A 9,563-nucleotide genomic window follows, 5' to 3' on the forward strand; every position below is an offset into this window, starting at 1 on the left:
GTGTTATCTTTCCTGCTTCAGTCCGAGGACCGAGGTTTTAAGTTTGCATGTACGCCGCCTGTCCGTTGCAGTTTGCCTTGAAAATGGCGGCGTGTTCTCCCGCCGAAATATCGGCGGTCGCTGAAAGTGTTACCTAGCTGAATTCCCGGATGTTATTTGAACGTTTGTGAGTGTACGTTGGATTTGAGACACGGAGGGAGTGGTCTAGCCAATCACAGCGCTCGCTACTGGTGAGACTGTATGGAAGGGCGGAGGAGCATCGTTTCAAGAGAGAACACGGGGGAGTACGAGACACGACACGTGAAGTGCTGGACGTGACGGCGCGACGGACGCTCGGTCGCGGCAGAGTGACTTGGAGAGTGTGGAGCGGTTTGCGCGTGGTCGCGACAGATAGAAATACTTTGGAGTGGCCACTTCTACACTTACGAGATTTCCGTCGCTTCTACAGTGAAGACGTAGTGTGCGTTTAGAAGTGTGTTTAGAGCTGTGTTGTTGTTCATAACTAATTACGTGCTGTAGGAATCTGTTTCCCTGTTATTCTACCTATATTTTATTTAATTGCTGGACCATCGACACCAATAAGTGTTTTGGAGAAATATACCGCAGTCTCATAAGTACTTCTGCTATCATACTTATCATTTAAAGTCGTTAAGATAGTACCTGCAGATTTTATTTAATTGCAATCTTTCATTTGTAAGATCTGTATATTTCTATTGTCTATTGTCAAACCACAATTTCTGAAAGATGTTTATATTTTTTAATAGGATTAAGTAGAAATAATTAATATTTGTCATGTTGGAAATAATTGTGGTAGCAGGGAATGTCTGCACCAACCTATTGTTGGCAAGAGAGACCGCACATTGATATAATTTTAAAAAGGGCGGGAGAGACAGCGTATGGATACATTTTAAGAAAAGAGCGGGAAGGACCGCGCGTTGATACGTTTTGTAATGGTAGCAGGGATTGTCTGCCCCAGAAAGCATTGTTGGCAGGAGAGACCGCACTTCTGCGTTCGTAGGAAGTCAGTAGTAAGCGAGAAGTGAGCGAGAGGTTGAGAGGAGCGGTGTGCCTGCCAGCCACCAGCTATGATTTACAAGAGATTATAAACGGATGTACAGAGACATCAGCTAACTATTATCATAAGAGGAACTAATATTATGGAATTCCTTTCTTTGCGAAACTCAAGACTACTGAAGGTATGTTCGCGCAATGCTAGTTGTAAGATTATTGTAAAAACTAAATTCCATTTGAACGTTTGTAAAATCATTTCATTACCAGCAGTAAATATTTGAAGAAACATTTTCAGAATATATTTGATTTTTGCCAGCAATCTTGCATTACTGATTATAATCCATCCCAAAAGCCATCGACGTAAAACTTTGCAAAAATTTTATTGTTAAGAAAAAGTGTAACTATGAATTACGTAACTTCAGTCAAATTAATTAAAGAATAACGTCAGCTTTGCTATTAAAGAATGTCAACTTTGGTAATAAATACAGCCACTTATTATGACAGCCCACCAGCAGTTAACAGAGTATAGTAAACCAGAGTAAGTATATTCATGTCGCAGTTCGATGTAGCGGTGAGAAGGCGATCCAGTAACAGTAAAAAAAGGTAAGGAACAGTTTTGGTCAAAATGGCTCTGAGCACTATGGGACTCAACTGCTGATGTCATTAGTCCCCTAGAACTTAGAACTAGTTAAACCTAACTAACCTAAGGACATCACACACATCCATGCCCGAGGCAGGATTCGAACCTGCGACCGTAGCGGTCTCGCGGTTCCAGACTGCAGCGCCAGAACCGCGCGGCCACTTCGGCCGGCAACAGTTTTGGATTATTGCAGGTAACGACTGAGGGCCACGACGACGACACATTCTATGTTTCGTCGAAGTAATCAGAAAATAACTTTTAATAAGTAGCATTTAAATTTGTACGTGAAGGTTGAGAAAGAGAATTAATTTCAAAGGGAAGGTTTCATTTGTTATTATTAAGCAAGAGATAGAAATTCTAAGGAAATGTTTCATAGCTTATTGTAGAAGGGAACAAAAGAGATATAGAGGAGATGGGAAGGTTTCACACTTGCCTCATCATCTTGTCCATTCCTTTTCTTAATGTTACCCAGATATTCGTCGCCTCGCCCTCCTTTCTGATCATATTCGTGTACTTAAGTGTTCACACTCCTCAGTCACCCTATAATATACATAATTTTTACGATTCTTTGAAACTAATGAAACTATTAACGCAAAATTTTTTGCAAGTTGTTTATTGATTCTTGGACAACATTTTTTGATTGATTTTTTAAGGAAATTCGGTCATCACTAACTCCTCATCTAAGAACTTACTTTTTCTCTCTAAAATGAGCTGTGTCAATGACTGAAGTGCTGCAGTCTATAAATCTTAACCGGAAAAATCTGAATCTCTGGGATATTTTGCAGTAAATAATCAATAAATAAAAATAAAAAGTTAGCCCATGAATTACTGCAGATATGCCCGAGGAGTAATTCAGCCAAGTTCCAGAAAGATATCATTATTAGCATGCCCGCAATCTATTCCGTCAGCTTGTTTGATTGATTTTGGGTGGGAGGAAACTAAACAGCGATGTCATCGGCCCCATCGGGTTAGGGAAGGATGGGGAAGGAAGTCGGCCGTGCCATTTCAAAGGAACCATCCCGGCATTTGCCTGAAGTGATTCAGGGGAATCACGGATAGCTTATGTCAGGATGGCTGCACGCGAGTTTGAACCGTCGTCCTCCCGAATGCGAATCCAGTGTGCTAACAACTGCACCACCTTGCTCAGTCGCCAGCTTCAGCTACATTGTATAAATAAGTTGCTGTTAATATCCCCAAGCTCAAGGTACCCAAATTAATACTCTCTTTCTGTTGCCAAAGGACTTCCCCTTACACCCAAGGAAACGATGCTATGAAGAGGACAAGACAGTTTAGATTCCTTGCTTCCGACAAGCGGAGGCTATCTGTGTATCAAATGTTATGAATTCACAGTTCAATTTGCGACTGGAATGCTTTGTATCTCTTTCCACGTGAGCCAATGATGGACAGCAGCGTAGAATGTTATTTCGATTGCAATAAGTTGAACGTAATCGCAGCTAGACTGGACGGCGTACAAGAGCGTGTGGGCTGGCGGGTTTATCTTATCGACGTTACCGTGCGTTCTCCGTTCCGTAACATTTTTTGCTGTGCGGTCGACGAGGACGAAATACTGTCTGTTAAGGCGGAAAGACATGCTGACGGGAGAAAATATTGCTCAAATTCAGGATTTTTTTTTCTCCGTATTGGTATGTAGTAGACAACTGGGCTTTGCTGCAGTGAATAAAGCATACATTGAAGTTTTTGTTGGTTTTTTATTGAAAAATATTATCTTCACTGCGTGATTAGGATTTTCCCGAGGCAGCTCTGAAAAGAGATAGATCGACGGTTGTCGCTGTAACTCCGGTTGTGGTTATCTGAAATATGAAATTAACATATCACCCTGATCCTTACAGATGTAATTTTAGTTCATCGAAGGATTTGCAAAAATTTTTTTTGTCAAAATTGTAGCTTTTTGGACCGCTTTTTTTGGCCGAAAAATACTTAATATCAATAAAAAAATCGGCTACGCTGAACTGAAGAGAATTCAATTTGCTTTGAGGGAGACCAAAAAACTTTAAAATCGTGAGCGACGCAACCATGCCGCAGAACATGGTATTTATCACATAAGAAAGGAACAAAGCTTGAAATTACGGGATGTCATCGATGCTTGGTCCATAATAACTATACATCCGGCTAGTGGATGTCCGCTGTCTGCTACTTTGACCTGATTAGCCCTCATTTTCGTCCTCAAAGCCCTTTTCGTCACTGAGCACACCGCCGCTGACGTCTCTGTCTTCACAGAATCGGCGCATTTCATCCCCGATTTTGGTTTCAAGGGCATTTGCCACGTGCATTAAATATAAAAAAATAACGAACAAAATTGATTTTTCACTTTGCACGGAACAATAACTCTGAATGACGTCGACTGACGCTAGCTTAGCCTTGAAACAGCTGACTGAGCGTCTGCCAGGGGGCCAACACTAGAAAAGTGAAAGTTTACTGTGTGTTCCAGACACTGGTAAACATTTGCACCATCACAATCAGCCCTAAACATCTCACGGACTCGGCGAAGGGTACGTGAGTGCGGAACCGGTTCTCTAAGGCCAACGCGTGCCGTGCACACTCCCATTCAAACGCTCACATAATATTTTGGGGATTAATTCTTCAATGTATATACAGTCTAATTCCGTGGTAAAAAGAAAAGTTTGTTCGACAGTCACCCTGTCGTTCCCCCTTAAACTGTCACTAGGTAGATCATTAGAATACAGGGTTTTCTGAAACTTGTGAATCTTGTCTTAACCACCTTGACGTTGAAGCTCTTCTGTCCGTGTTTGCTTACAAGATTTGTTTTTGCAGAGGGTCCGTCATAAGAAAAACACAATTTTTTATTGTCCTTCTTATCACACACACACACACACACACACACACACACACACACACACACACACACACGCACGCACGCAGTCTTCCATGTTGTTTTAGTTCATGATACGCAACTTGCCCAGTCACAAATTTTCGAAGTTAATAACTGTTCTACATTAAGTTCTATACGGCTACAGATGCCAAGCTGAGAAACAAAACAACTGCATTAAATCACGTAAAATCCAGGAAACCCACAGCGTTTGGTAACAAGATATATTTACAAAAAGTCTGCTTTTTTTCAAATATGTAAATACTGTCTTTAAAAACTCAAATTTATAGAAGATAACAAAAAACCACTGATGATGCTGAAACTTCAGAGAAACATGTCTGTGGAATAAAAAGGAAAATATTACATTGTGTGTTGCTCATGGCAGACGCACTCCAAAAACAAATCTTGCGTTGTTAATTGATCGACGCTTCCGTCTTGGCACAGACGTCTTTTTACGCAGAAAGGAAAATTAGGATGCTACTTCATTACTCTGCATATAGGTGTTACGTAGATGTTTGCACTATTCTGAAGCGCCATTAGAATTGAGTGTTTGCTGAAGCACACAAATCTTGCCTTGGTAACTGACTGGTGCATCATTTTGACGTAATATCTTGTTACGGACACGGAAAAATTATGATGCCACTTCATTATTATATGCAGGTTTACGTACAATATAAAGAATTTAAAATGAACGGTATTCCAGGCGACGAAAATACAACAGCGTGATACTATCACAAGCGTCTCTTTCTTGAGATTGACGGAATACTCTCAGATATCAAGAAGAATATGAAAAAGAGTTATAAACGTCGAATATAAATTGGTTAGGAAATCTCTTCTAAAAGGATTTGTCTAGAGCATAGCCTTGTGCAGAACTGAAATGTAGACCATAAACAGTTCAGACAAGAAGTCAAGGTTTTGAAATATAGTGCTACATAAGAATGCTGAAGATTAATTGGTAGATAGAATAACTAAAGCGGAGGCACAGAAGCGAACTGATGAAAAATTAAATTTACGGCACAACTTGACTAAATGTAGGGATCTGTTGGTAGGACTATTCAGGAGGCTTAAAGAAATTGTGAGTTTGGATACGAAGGGAAGTGTAACGGGTAAAATTATGTAGATGGAGACAGGCATGAATTCGATGAGCATGTTCAAATGGCTGTAAGGCTGCAAAACTTATGTAGAGATGAAAAGGCTTGTTCAGGATAGGGTAGAATGGAGAGCTGCATCAAACAAATCTTATGAATGAACAACAAGACGAAGTATTTAAAATATAAAAGACAACAAGATTTTCTCATTTCTAGCACTTATCCCGTCATACAGTGCCAGCTGCATATTTTTTGATGACTTTCTAAACACACTTTTAGTTTCGCTACTGAATGTGTTTCATGTCGTCAAAGTCACTCAAACTAATCCTTACGAGGTGCGGCCTTTGAGACCTCGTGAAAATTTTCGAACCCGCTCTCAAAGTTCATCTTCCATATCACCTCTACCCTCCTTAAATCGACAAAACTACAACGTTTTACTGTCGGTTGAGTTACCATCTTTGTTGTTGACGCGTGTTGTTGAAACATGTTGGGGTTTCTTAGAAAGCACTTCGTGAACTGCGTATCTGTTTTCTTCAGCATACAAATTTTATTCGCAGGAACCTATCAATTTTAAAGATCCTAATTTTGATGAAATTACTAGTCGTTGTGTGCAAGAAAATGGCAGTGATGTATACCAAGAAATAGACGAAAAATGCTACGATTTTGCAATAGCTAGTGATCACAATTCTGCTAACGAACAAGAGGATCAGTCAAAGGGAAAATTCAGGACAATGGTGATGGGGACCTTCTTATTTTTTCAATAAAATACTTGAAGTGTTAGTTAAAATCAACTGTGTTCTAAGTCGTGGTAAGGAGAAATGTAGATCCTTGCATTGGATGTCAGCTATCCAGACTTTTTTTTATACCTATCTCCTGCAACCTTATTGGCAAGTTTAAACCCTGGAATTACCTTTTTTTTGTAAAAATTTATTTGCTACAGAGATACTATAATTGTTCAGAGCATCTTACAACGTACTGGATACTAAGTTAGTACATGCCATAGCCTTGTCATGTTATTGCCAGTATTTGTCTTGTTCTGTGCAGAACGCGACGTAACTCGAGATTGAATAAGATTATTCTCCAGTGAAAGGCACCAATGTTTACCTCATTTGATTGTTTGTTTAATATGTCACAGAATCCCCTTTTCACCTGAAAAACACCAGTTGCAACGAAAATGGCCGCTATGTTGATTACATAGCTTCACAGCTTTTCTCTCTTTTCATCTATCGATGGAGATTAGCCTCCGAAGTGCATCGCGAAAATTTAGAAGATGAAGTCGAAAATATAAAGTAAAACGTTACTCGAGCGTTTTAACTTTAGGAACTCTGAAACAGTACTCAAGAAGAAGATGTAGTTAGTATATTGTTAGCTGCAGCAGTAACTCGATGGAACTGTTAGTTTCGTGCTGTGTACAATATATTGGAAACATCTATTACTGTGGTAAAATTAAAAATACATGCGATGGCCGGGAATCGAACCCGGATCAACTGCTTGGAAGGCAACTATGCTGACCATTACACCACCATCGCACGACAAGACTTCGCTGAAGAGAAGCAAGAATGCGCCGCAAATAGCAGGATGAGCCGCGGAGGGGTCCCCCCCCTCCTCTGCGTCCTCCCTCCCCCTCATGCAGTGACGTCAGAAGCGTGCCGTTGGATAGAAGTGTTCACAGCTGCAGGTACAGTTACCGCGCGGCCGGCTGAGTACGTTGATTGATGCCTGCAACGAAGCAACTACCCAGCTTCCAGGACCGATGAAGCTGTGCTTCTGTGGTTTCCTTCAATTTCAGCAGCCGTTATCTCACACTTTAGGATACTTGACGGCGTTCAGTTAGGTTTACCTCGTGAAGAACTTTGAGGTCGAGGCAGCTAGCTGTAGACGATGTGAAATTCAATGCACAAATTAACCAGTGCCTCTTACCCGTGTTAACAGTCTAGCGCAACCAAATATTCCATGCATAACGCGCAGTTTACATGATTTACAAATTACTCTGCAATTAAATTTTGAATACCCCTGACATGGAAAGTTGGCACTCTAATGTAGTTGCATATAATGAGCTGTTAGAACTAACTGCAAGTAGGAAATTTAACCTTCCGAAGATCATAAAGTCTCACGGAAACCATCGCAGATTCAACGTACTGCTCTCCTTAAAAACAGTATAATCTCTGGCAACTGTAACTCTAAAAACTCTAAGAGACTGCGTTAAGGAAATATTATCGCATGAAATTCAATGTAATTTAATTCTAGTTTGAGTCAAGTACATGTAATGTAATATTGATCAGAATTCAAGCAAAGAACCATAGATGACTCTCTTATTAAAACAAAGAATATTTCGCAAAAATATAATCAAATGTCAATGTATTCTTTTCTTTATAGCATAGTTCAAAATACAATAAAATAATAATGCATAGCCGCCCGGGGTCGCTGTGCGGTCTGAGGCGTCTTGTCAAGGTTCGCGCGGATCCCCCCGTCGGAGGTTAGAGTCCTCCTTCGGGCATGTGTGTTTGTATTGTCCTTAGCGTAAGTTAGTTAAAGTTAGATTAAGTAGTGCATAAGCCTAGGGACCGATCATCTCAGTAGTTTGGGCCCATAGTCCTTACCACAAATTTACAAATTTTTAATAACGCATAAATTTTTTTTGAACAAAGAATATCAAACTCTAACTAAATGACGACAGATTTATTTCTTTTGATCTTTTGATATTTATTTTACTGAGCAAAATGCAAAAAAGTAACAATAGGCAAACTTCGTTGGAACACGAAACATTGAAGAAAATACAGGGAAATAACAATGACTAGATCGATTTTGAACACAGTACTGTTCAGAACATACTACATATAATGTGTCTTTGTACCTCTAGCAAAATGTTTGTTCATTGCAAATCTTTCATCAAAATACAAGTAAATAATAGTGGACATGCTAGGTTTGGACACACAACACTGATAACACATTACTTCTGAGTGCAGAACCCTGATAACACATTACTTCTTACTGCCGGGGCAACAACATGGAACATGACCTTTACAAACATTTTTATCACATTTTGAACACATAGTACGAGTCTTATTGCCACAACTAGAAGGACAAAATTTACATCTGTAACGTTTACAGATTTTCTTGGACCTGCTACAGCTTGGTACAGAGCCTGATCTGGACTGGTCCTGTATTAGTATCTTATCACAATAACAGTTGACGTTGCACTTAGTGGAAACTGTTTCCTAGCTTCTATGTACAAAGTAGCAAGAAGTCTTCCTAGTCCCTTGAGGGATATTCTTTTGTTAGGAACATTCCTTTTCCACTCTGGACTGATTTCTTTCCGTAGTCCAAAAGCACTGTACGCAGTAGCGTCAAGCAAATGCAGTTAAAGGGTAACGACTGGCCTTTCTCTTGCACGTGTATGTGACAATAAGCTGTTAAAGTGTGTCAGATGCATCAGTCGTGGAACTGTAGTCTACTATCATTAATGACTTTTTATCATCTCTGTTGCTTATTTCCTTATTATTATGCATTGTGCTCATCAGTAGCATGTTATAGTTTTTCTTTGGATTGTAGAATATTACTGTGGTATTTTTCGTGAAATAGAATTCTGAACTGTGGACATCTTTGCATGATAACTTAGGCAGTTATGTTTTGTTTTTTCCAGTTGTACCTAAGATTGTAATTTTTCTTTTGAGAAGTGCATTATCCAACATAGCGGATGTAAAAGAAATGATCAAATTCTGTCCCCTTAGCTCATATGTCAGATCCATGACAGCCCGCAAACAACGCCAGTTAGCTTTCCCGTATGCACTTGTATTCGGAGCATACGAACTGGCACTGGCGCACACTGTTCCTATCTTTATCACATGCTTGGTGGGTTTGCTTGGAATATATTGTTCGAATGGACTGCGACCTCTAAGACCCACCAGTTGCTCATCAACATTACATTTGATCCAGAATCATACAATTTAGCTAGTATTTCCCACTGTTCCAGTAA

General features: G+C 39.9%; 1 non-coding gene across 1 annotated transcript; it reads right to left on the reverse strand.

Annotated features, from left to right (window-relative positions):
* Positions 1-7,044: 7,044 nt before the first annotated feature.
* Positions 7,045-7,116, reverse strand: Trnag-ucc. The gene has a single exon. It is a non-coding gene; the product is annotated as a tRNA-Gly (tRNA).
* Positions 7,117-9,563: the final 2,447 nt, after the last annotated feature.

Source organism: Schistocerca piceifrons, chromosome 6, assembly GCF_021461385.2.
Source record: "Schistocerca piceifrons isolate TAMUIC-IGC-003096 chromosome 6, iqSchPice1.1, whole genome shotgun sequence".
NCBI classification, from domain to species: domain Eukaryota; kingdom Metazoa; phylum Arthropoda; class Insecta; order Orthoptera; family Acrididae; genus Schistocerca; species Schistocerca piceifrons.